This window comes from Pseudorasbora parva, chromosome 15, assembly GCF_024679245.1.
Source record: "Pseudorasbora parva isolate DD20220531a chromosome 15, ASM2467924v1, whole genome shotgun sequence".
NCBI classification, from domain to species: domain Eukaryota; kingdom Metazoa; phylum Chordata; class Actinopteri; order Cypriniformes; family Gobionidae; genus Pseudorasbora; species Pseudorasbora parva.
In genome coordinates this window covers 19,757,939-19,767,649 of record NC_090186.1, presented here as the reverse complement: position 1 = coordinate 19,767,649, position 9,711 = coordinate 19,757,939, and positions in this window count along the sequence as shown.

The following is a 9,711-nucleotide window of genomic DNA, read 5'->3' as shown; positions in this document are numbered from 1 at the left end:
AGACTATTAGGGCGCATGTTGTCCATGCTTGACTGGTTAAGTCTTTTGCTGGGAATTGTCTATTGTTATATCTGCCTTTGCATTTCTCTTTCCGTCGAGGTCAATGTCTGTTTAGAGGGTCGTCCTAATTCACACAGACACACGTGTGTTTTGTCCTAGCCTGCAGCCCTAGCAGTGTTCGCTGATCACACAAACACCATTACCCACAACACTATTAAACGCAGCCTTCCTGCTGGTGTGCCCTCATTGCAATCTGAGTGCAACATTTCACATCTTGCACACCTTGTTAATGGTAATAGCAATCGCTCACAGCGCACCAAATCATATAGCCGAGGGCCCCTAGAATCAGACATGAGAGAGCAGAGCGACGTATAATCATATCATGCAATGAAAACAACATCAGAGCCCTCATGGGACACAAACCGCCCGCAGTAGATATAGCCAATCAGCATTAGTATTCTTTTTTTTTTTCCACTGAGGCAGAAAGAAGCCCGTGATGAGTCTTATTGACACCGAGGATTAAATGAAGATTGAAGTTTGCACAGTGGGATTTAAAGACAGATTAAAGGAATTGTTAGGGAAGTTTAATAAAGGCCTCAGAAGAGTGGATATTAAAAACTGGTTCAAATTCATAAAAATTCCCATGTTCAAAAATAAAATAAAAAATGATGTCAGTGTTTTTAAACAAACAAACCAAAAAAAAACATGATACTTCCACACGAGAAACCTTTGTACAGAATTGAAAGGGGGATTCTGAAATCCACTGCTGCTTCAATTATACCTGTTATTAAAATAACCTCCTAATTCAATTCATAATCAAAGCCTTAAGCAATATTTATCTTCCTATATTATAATATTATTATAATGATTCTTTCCAGTTATAATTTTGCTTAAGAGAACCTCTGACTGTTTCTCATTTTCTAAAGTCTGGCCTAGAGATGTGTGATATGTTACTAAACACTTGATAGCAACAAGGTGTCGTGTGTTTGGACTTTGTAGGTATTATTGTAGGTTGTATTATTTTCTGTTCCTCTCAATTCCGATTTCGTTTTAACTCTTATGGTGGCCGATTTAGTCCAAGATTAACATGGCTTCCAGTTTGACCTCATTCATGATTGCCATCGAGTGTTAAAACACGAAAAGCGAAGCTTGAATTTACGGGTATGTCCCTCTTTGGCTAATGTACTTTCAAGATGGAGGGGCAACATGGCGACCAGCATTGGAAGCCCTCACCCGTATGTATTTTCAATGGCATATTATAAACTTACGAGAATACTTTATTACTTGAAAGAAGTAAATATACATTAATGAGCACATATATTTTTGAAAGAACTAAGTGTTAAAGCCGGGTGCACACTGTGCGATTTTGGCCACGATTTGGCCGTCTGAGACAAATTTAGCATATCCTAAAAGATTCCTCTGATCCTAGGCTAAAATCTGACGTCTTTGGTCGTTAGTTTGACATGTTCACCGGCAGCCGATTAATGAGCGCTGCAATCAAATTTTACCTCAGACAAAATTCTGGCAGTGTCAGAAGATTTGGCACATGATGGAGATCATGTTCGTACAGTCTGACAAGGGACATTCGAAAAAGGTTTTTGAAAAATCGCACAGTGTGCAGGACCCATAAGAATAAACTAAAAAAGTTACACAGTGTAGCTTTAATTAATTGCACTCCAGACTCTTGGTCTTAATTTTCCACTACTGGTCTTGGGTCATAAACTGCTAACCCCTAACAGAAAAAATTCCTCTCTTATATAAATTACTTTTCCAATTGTATATATCTAAACTTTTTTGTAAGCACATAGAAGATTGTTGTGCACAGGGGCGGATCTACCGGGGTGGCATGGGGTGGCAACTGCCACCCTAAGAAAAACCATTGCCACCCCGTCTGCCACCCCAGCAGTGTATCCCACATTCCCAATGTATTAAATATAAATAGTTTCCTCTACCGATTTATATCAGCGGCGCTTCTGTGATGAGATAATAGCAAGAAAACAAGTCTTTCTATTGTTGTTCAAACAAATTACTCAAGAACTGCTTAGTGATCCGCAACGCAACTTACCTCTACCGCCGGTTTCACACAGTCCGTTTGCAGTAGGCCTCCCGTTACCCATGTTAACGGATAACAGCTTTTACACTGCAACCCTATGCGGTCCGGCAGTGCCTTCAGGAGCAGTGCGTCAGCACTGATTATTGAAATGAAAATTGTATTTCACCGCAGATGCATATAATTTAAAGTCGTATCTGATCAACTGAAATCATCCATAGATGTAAAGGATGCAGCAGCAAACATTAATAGGGAAAGAAAAGGGTTAACAATAGCATTACTCTGAAACAAGTGCAGTTATAGCCTACATAAGCTACCATATTTTCTGCTTAACTTTTATTAAACTTCAGTTCAAATGAAAAGCCCATTCTCTGCAGTCCGAGCGATGCACTGAAGCTCACTCTTGCTCATATCTAAGGTAAATCATTAACACCATCACCACTTAGCCTACAGTAGATGCGTTACTTTTATTATGCATTACAATCGGCAAAAAAAGAGCAGGTTATGAACAAGAGCGCTCCCGAGTCCATGTTTCATTCTCACAATGTTGTTCATGTGAATCGCAGCACAGTTCGGCACAGACACACACAAAATACAGGCAGGAACGCGCATCTCTTAAAGGGGCCGCACTATATTCCTACTCCTGGTGAATATGGACCTCCTCCTCCAGGTATGGTGTGGAGCTGGTGCGCTCTCAGGTCCGCATCACAGCTTTCACATTACCAATTTTTCATACGAACTGTGCCCTGTTCTGAATTAAACTGCCAGTGAAAAACTCCCTTTATTTATAGTCTTAAAATTAGAGAAATCAGTGCTTATTCTGAATTTTTAAGCTTAGGCTTTAGAGACATGAACAAGTTATTGTTAAAAATGTTTTTGATTTTAACATTGGTCTATGTTTAAATGTTTTCCCACTTGCGTGAGCACCAATAAATATAAAGTATATTTAATATAAGTAAATTATACTTGAATCCACAAGATTTAGTGTTGCCACCCCTCATAGAGCTCATGCCACCCCCTTGCCACCCCATGAATAATTTTCTAGATCCGCCCCTGGTTGTGCATATCTCTTTTTTTGGGATGTTTTTTTAAAGCCTTAAAGGGATAGTTCAACCCAAAAATAAAAATCTGTCTTGGCTCTTCCAAGCTTTATAATTGGCAGTCCATAATTACACTTTCTTCATAAGTTGAATATGGAAGGTGGTCCGCCGGAAGCTTGATATTTTACTTTATGACGTGTTAAATATGGATTTTTATTACTAAAACCCATTGATTCACTTTAGAAGGCCATTTTTTAAAGCTCCCTTTCGTGAGGTAATTAATTTTTTTTGGATGAACCATCCCTTTAAACTATTGACTGTCAAAAGAAAGACAAAATAAGAAAAATGCAATAAACTGACATCATTTTGTTGTCCTCACAAGAAAAAAAAATAGAGAGCAACATGTTCTGATTTCTAAATTAATGACTCTTTGGATATAGACCATTTAAAAAAAATGGTCAAAAAGACGTGATTGTGTCTAAAAATCATGTATACTTAAGCCTCATAAGAGTAGGTTGCAGTGATAAACGTATGGAATGTTTAAAAACACATAAAAATAGCCTTTAACCTGGTTTAGCCCATATAATTTTGTTTTGTTGGTATAAAATAATGTATTTTGTTTGATTCAGATGTTGATATGGAGTGAATTTGGAATTGGAACATAATCGTCCCTATGCCTAGACAGAGTGAATTTTAGATTGGGAAGAACTGAAAAAGTGTGTTATGGAACACACATATGCAGCCAAAGACAAACGTTCATGGGAAAGAGAGAATATTATAAGTTTGCTATAGGGAGTCTCACCCTTAACCATGCAACTCTTTCCATATAATTACAGAGCTTCAACAACAATTCCCTGGAAAATGAACAAACCGTCACAGGCTTTTATATTTTAGTTAGAATGAGCAATAGATTCTCTTATATACTATTATGAGTCAAACCATAAGAATGAGTCGTGAGTTTGCTGCACTGTGGTTTACAGTGAGTCACAGCTCAAAAACCACATTCCCTCTCAGGAATGCACAGGAACCTCAGCATCTCTCCAAAACCTACCTTCAGCAGGCCAATGAATGAGTCTGTGTTGCATCCACAAAATGAAGCCACATTGTAGGAGGAACAACGTGCAGTACATTTATGAAGTTCAGGTTTAGTTATTGGAGCTCGGTTCAAACTGGTCATTTTCAAATGCTTGAATGTCTAAATAGAACTGGGAAATGACATTGATTCAAGTTAATACGGTAACATGATCAGAATTAGATTCCTACATTTTTAGAAAATGAACACTTTCATTATTGAATGTATTAAAGGGGGGGTGAAACACTCAGTTTCAGTCAATCTCATGTCAATCTTGAGTACCTATAGAGTAGTATTGCATCCTTCATATCTCCGAAAAGTCTTTAGTTTTATCATATTTATAAAAGAAATATGGGCTGTACCGAGTCTTTCCGGAAAAAACCGAGCGCCTGGAGGCGTATTGTGTGGGCGGAGCTAAAGAATGACGAATGTGCACAAAGCGGTGATGTCCTCAAGCGTGGAGAAACCCATCGCTATCTCAGCTAATACAGATAATGATCCACAATCAAATCTGAGGCTGAAATAAATTGAACAGGAGAAACGGCAACATCAGGATGTCCGTCTCTGTGGTATGTACTGTATTTAGGGGCCTTTGTGTGTCTTTACGCGCAGTTTATGAGGACATGATTCAGTTTATGGACTATTGTATGTGACTAGACCTTAGAGGTAGCAAGCAAAACGGTTTTGCACGTCAGAGTCAGACTAGTGTTATACAGAACAACAATGGAGTAACCGTTAGCGCATTTGAATGACGAAGCACGCGATCGTGTCGTTTACTGATGTTTACTCATGCGACGGTAGCCAATAGCAGAGACATCTGAAGTTGATTTACTCACCGGCTGCTTCCAAAGCAGGACCGAATCTTTATCGCTGGGACCGCTCTGTCAAAAACACACTTCTTTGGTATGATTTGGTGAAGTCCTGTGACAGCAGTGACCGTGGAAATCCACTTTGCGGCGCGACTGAAGCGATGCCTTGAAGCTTCCCTTCATTTCTGCGTTCAAATCGGTTCAAATGCAGCGCTGCCTTCCCGGAATGCTGTGCTGAAGCGTTGAAGTCACTCGACGTCACCCATAGGAATAAAGTGGAGCGCGGCGCGTCATAAGTGTTCACGGACGACTGGATCTGCACCTGAGAGACTGTTAACAGCGTGCATTTCCTCTCTCTCCCTGTAGTTACGCGCGCGCACCCTTCCGGGAGAAGAGCCCATACAGCCCATACAAGGACCTTCCGATCTATTTAACGTCAAGTAGACCCATACTCGAAAAAAACTTGCCGAAACTTGTGAGAAACCGGAAGGAGTATTTTTAACACAGAAATACTCCATCAAATGTCCAACATTAGTTTTTGAAACTTTGTCTATGTTTAGGATGGGAATCCAAGTCTTTAACAGTGTAAAAAGCTCAGTATGCATGAAACAACATTTCACCCCCCCCTTTAAGCCACCTCTGTGTGCGATTATGATGTATGCAACACCAGGTAGCCTGACAAGCCAGACCCACATCAACATGTTTGGTCTGGAAACTCACCATAGACAGGGCTCAATCCGAGGGCAGAGGTGTCAAAAGTACTCGCATTCATTACTCAAGTGGAAGTATAGATACTAGGGTTTAAAAATACTTCTGTAGAAGTTGAAGTATCAACTCAAGCTTTTTACTTAAGTAAAAGTGTAAAAGTACTGGTTTCAAAACTACTTAAAGTATAAAAGTAAAAGTAATGTAAGGAAAAAATGCCATTAAAGACAAAAGCTTAGGCCACACCACAGGGGCCTATAGTCGACTACCCCACCTCCTCAAGAAAAACTTTTCTAAAGGCCATACTGACTATAATGTTATATTAAAATGTTAATGTTGAAAAATTTGGGAGGCACTGGCTACCTGTTTCAGCCGCATATATACCCATTGAAAATGAATGCATTTTAGTACAATGGAAATATACCATTATGTGTACTGCTGAGCATTAACATGTTTCCTGAAGCGGAAGATATGATGACTAGTTGCCTATAAGTAATGTTATCAATAACCTTTATTGGAATGTAAATGTAGGCTACATGTGTGATCAGTGTTGCCAGATTGACGACGCTTTAGAGCCCTACGGGCCCTGACTTTTTTTTACACCCCTAACCTCATACCCACTGTCGGCCGCCGACTGCTTGGTTGTCACTTTAAAAAAAAAATAACAAACAAACAAATAATCCAAACATTTTTCTAAATTAACTTTAATAAAGAAACTAAACGAAATTGAACTACTTGGACATTACAATCAAAGCTGAACGATTTTAATGACTGCAGGAGTGTGTCATAGGATTGTGCAGGGCCTGTGCAGGGCTCAAAGAATATATAGTAAAATGCAACTTATTCCTGTGATCAAAGCTGAATTTATCATCATTACTCCAGTCTTCAATGTTACATGATCCACTAATCATTCTCATATGAGGATCTGATGATCAACACACATTTATGATTATTATCAGTTGTGCTGCTCATGGTGATGCTTAAATTTTGTGGAAACCATCTAAACATTTGTGGTAAAATTTAAAAAAAAGAGAAATTAATACTTTTATTGATCAGACATGCATTTAATTGATCAAAAGTGATATTGTTAATATTACAAAAGATAATAATTTATTTAATAAATGCAAATAAATGCTGTCCATTGAACTTTCTTTTCATCAAAGAATCCTGAAAAAATAAAATGTATCATGGTTTCCACAACATTTTAAAGCAGCACAACTGTTTCCATCACAGATAATAATCATAAATGTTTGTTGATTATAAAATCATCATATGAGAATGATTAGTGAAGGATCATGTGACACTGAAGACTGGAGTAATGATAAATTCAGCTTTGATCACATAGAAAAAAAAGGCTGTTTTAATTTGTAATAATATTTCACAATATTACTGTTTTAACTATTTTTGATTAAATAAATGCAGCCTTGGTGAGCAGAAGATACTTAACATTAAAAAAGCTGCATTATAGGCTACTTTATTGTCAATAAATAGGCTACATTGAGATGGCTTGAAAAACACACATAAAGCATATATTGTCGCACTCGTCTGATTGTCTTCGTCACGTTTCATCACTCATAACGATTGTTTTCCTTCAGCTGTAGCTCCAGCGTGACAGGGTATTACTTCTACGAATCCGCTTTTGGAATTTGGACTTTCTGTGAGAGCGAACTCCTCATATTTAGATGCGAATAAAATGACAGCAGGGCATGCATAGATTAATTTTTGTCTCTGATTTTAAATCTTAATGTATTCACATTGGTTTCTATGTAAATACACTTGCCCGTGACCTCAAATAGCGCTCTATCAACCGAGATTAGAGAAGGCTGTCTTTAGCGTCCCTGTTAATTTGGCCGTCGCCGCGCAGGGTAACGCTGGTTCGAATCCCGCTCGGAGCGGGTCGACTAGAATCGGTGAGACCCAGTAAAGTGCGGGGGACGAAAATACATTTTATTAAAATTGAGGGGGACACGTCTCCCCCCCCCCCCGTCCCCCACGTAATCTACGCACATGCCACTGCCAAAATGCGTAATTCATTGATAAATTACTGTACAATAATCCGCCGACAAAAAATAACAACAATGCGCTTAGCTTTGCTCTGACAAAACTACAGTAGGCCTACCCTTGTGAAGTTCATAGAACATGCACTTAGCCCAGTCAAAACTGATTCAAACCTCTTTCAGCAGCTGTTGGGGTTGCTAGTTGCAGATGTCTTGAGTGTATGATGGACAGGAATCATGATTATATTTATAAAGAGTCTTCGAGTCACAGGTGTATTCCACGTTTGAGAGTTGGTTCACTCTCCCACTCCTTACTGTAGAAACGGGTTGTGTATATATATACTGTATGTATGCCACTTTAGCATAGCGATCACTTGAATATACATCTATCACGAGTTATCGCGCTAAAAACCTGGCTGAATAAGCGCGTCTGCCTGCTGATCGCTGATTGACTGAAAGTGCGTGCTCGTCCGCTGGAACCCGCCCAATTTGGCAACACCGTGTGTGATTTGTGCTTTGAGTCATGTGCAGGCACGATGGATCGCGTAGTAACCAATAGGGTGTTGGTTTGGTATATGTTTACACTTCTCATCCAACCACAATCAAATTCGCACTATCCGGATGACGCGATTTATCTGCATTTTTTTTTAAACAAGATTAAATGAAAGAGGAGTAACGAGGCTATTTTTAAAAAGTAAGGAGTAGAAAGTACAGATAATTGCGTGAAAATGTAAGGAGTAGAAGTAAAAAGTGGGCAGAAAAATAATTACTCCAGTAAAGTATAGATACCCAAAATTTCTACTTAAGTAAGGTAACGAAGTATTTGTACTTCGTTACTTGACACCTCTGTCCGAGGGGCAGGATAAACGCTTGATTTCAAACTCCCTCTGCACGCGATAGGATAGCGCTACACCAACCAGAGCAACGAAGGTGAAACAGAGCCTGTTGAAAGATTAAACATTCGCCGTATCCGTTCAGCAAAACTCTGAACACATCTTCCCTTTTTAAGAATGACTTCAGTGCCATTCTTTGTTCTTTTCTCAGAGAAAAGCTTAACTCCAAGTCTTCCAGAGTCTTCAGAAAGGCCTCCATTGGCATTCAGTACATTCCCACTCATAAGACCCATAAAGGCACTAAAAACATTGATATAAGTCCATCTCACTACAGTGGCTGTACAATAATTTTACAATGCGACGAAAATACTTATTGTGCGCACATAAATTGAAATAATGACTTTATACGCCAAGTTATTGTCTTCCGTGTAGGTCTCGGACGTGAACTCACGCGATAGCGGCGCTCCTCCTCTTCTGGGTCATGTATCTGAACGGCGGATCTGCATCATATTCTCACGCATGCGTCGAGTTCACTTCAATAACTTGGTGGATAAAGTCGTTATTTAGATTTTTGTGCGCACAATAACTATTTTCGTCGCATTGTAAAATTATTGTCCAGATTCTCAAAAGGGGACTGCAGCAGGCTGCTTGAGCTCTGATGACGACACAGCTGATCCACGATTGGCCGGATTCACCGCATGACAGCGATCACGTGTGTTTCGTGTTTATTCTAAAACCTTATATTACGCTAATGCTCACAAATCATTTATTTATAATAGTAAAACCTCTTTTTATGTAGTCGTGATGTTATATTCTCATGTTTATCAAACTAAAATTGATAAAAACCATTGACAACACTTCATTGATAGGCTAGGTTTATATGTTGAACATTAATCTTGTCCAAATATATGCTTTATTAAGCAGTACATAAAGTGTTGAATGAAAATGTCATTTGAAACATCTGTGTATTTGAGAAATATTGCATTTATTTAACTTCAGCTGTGACAAAGTTTGCAAACACAGCGCGAGCATCACCAGGGGAAGCAGAAAGTGTCTGACTTCACGTCTCCGTTTGCAGCTCCTCCCCGCCTGCACGCGGCTACTCTCGCCGATCGCATGCATCCAGCCGCAGCCGATGTCGAACACAGCTGTCATTTTAATAGAAAAGCTGCGGGCCATTTGAAATTCATCCCCAAACTGCATTT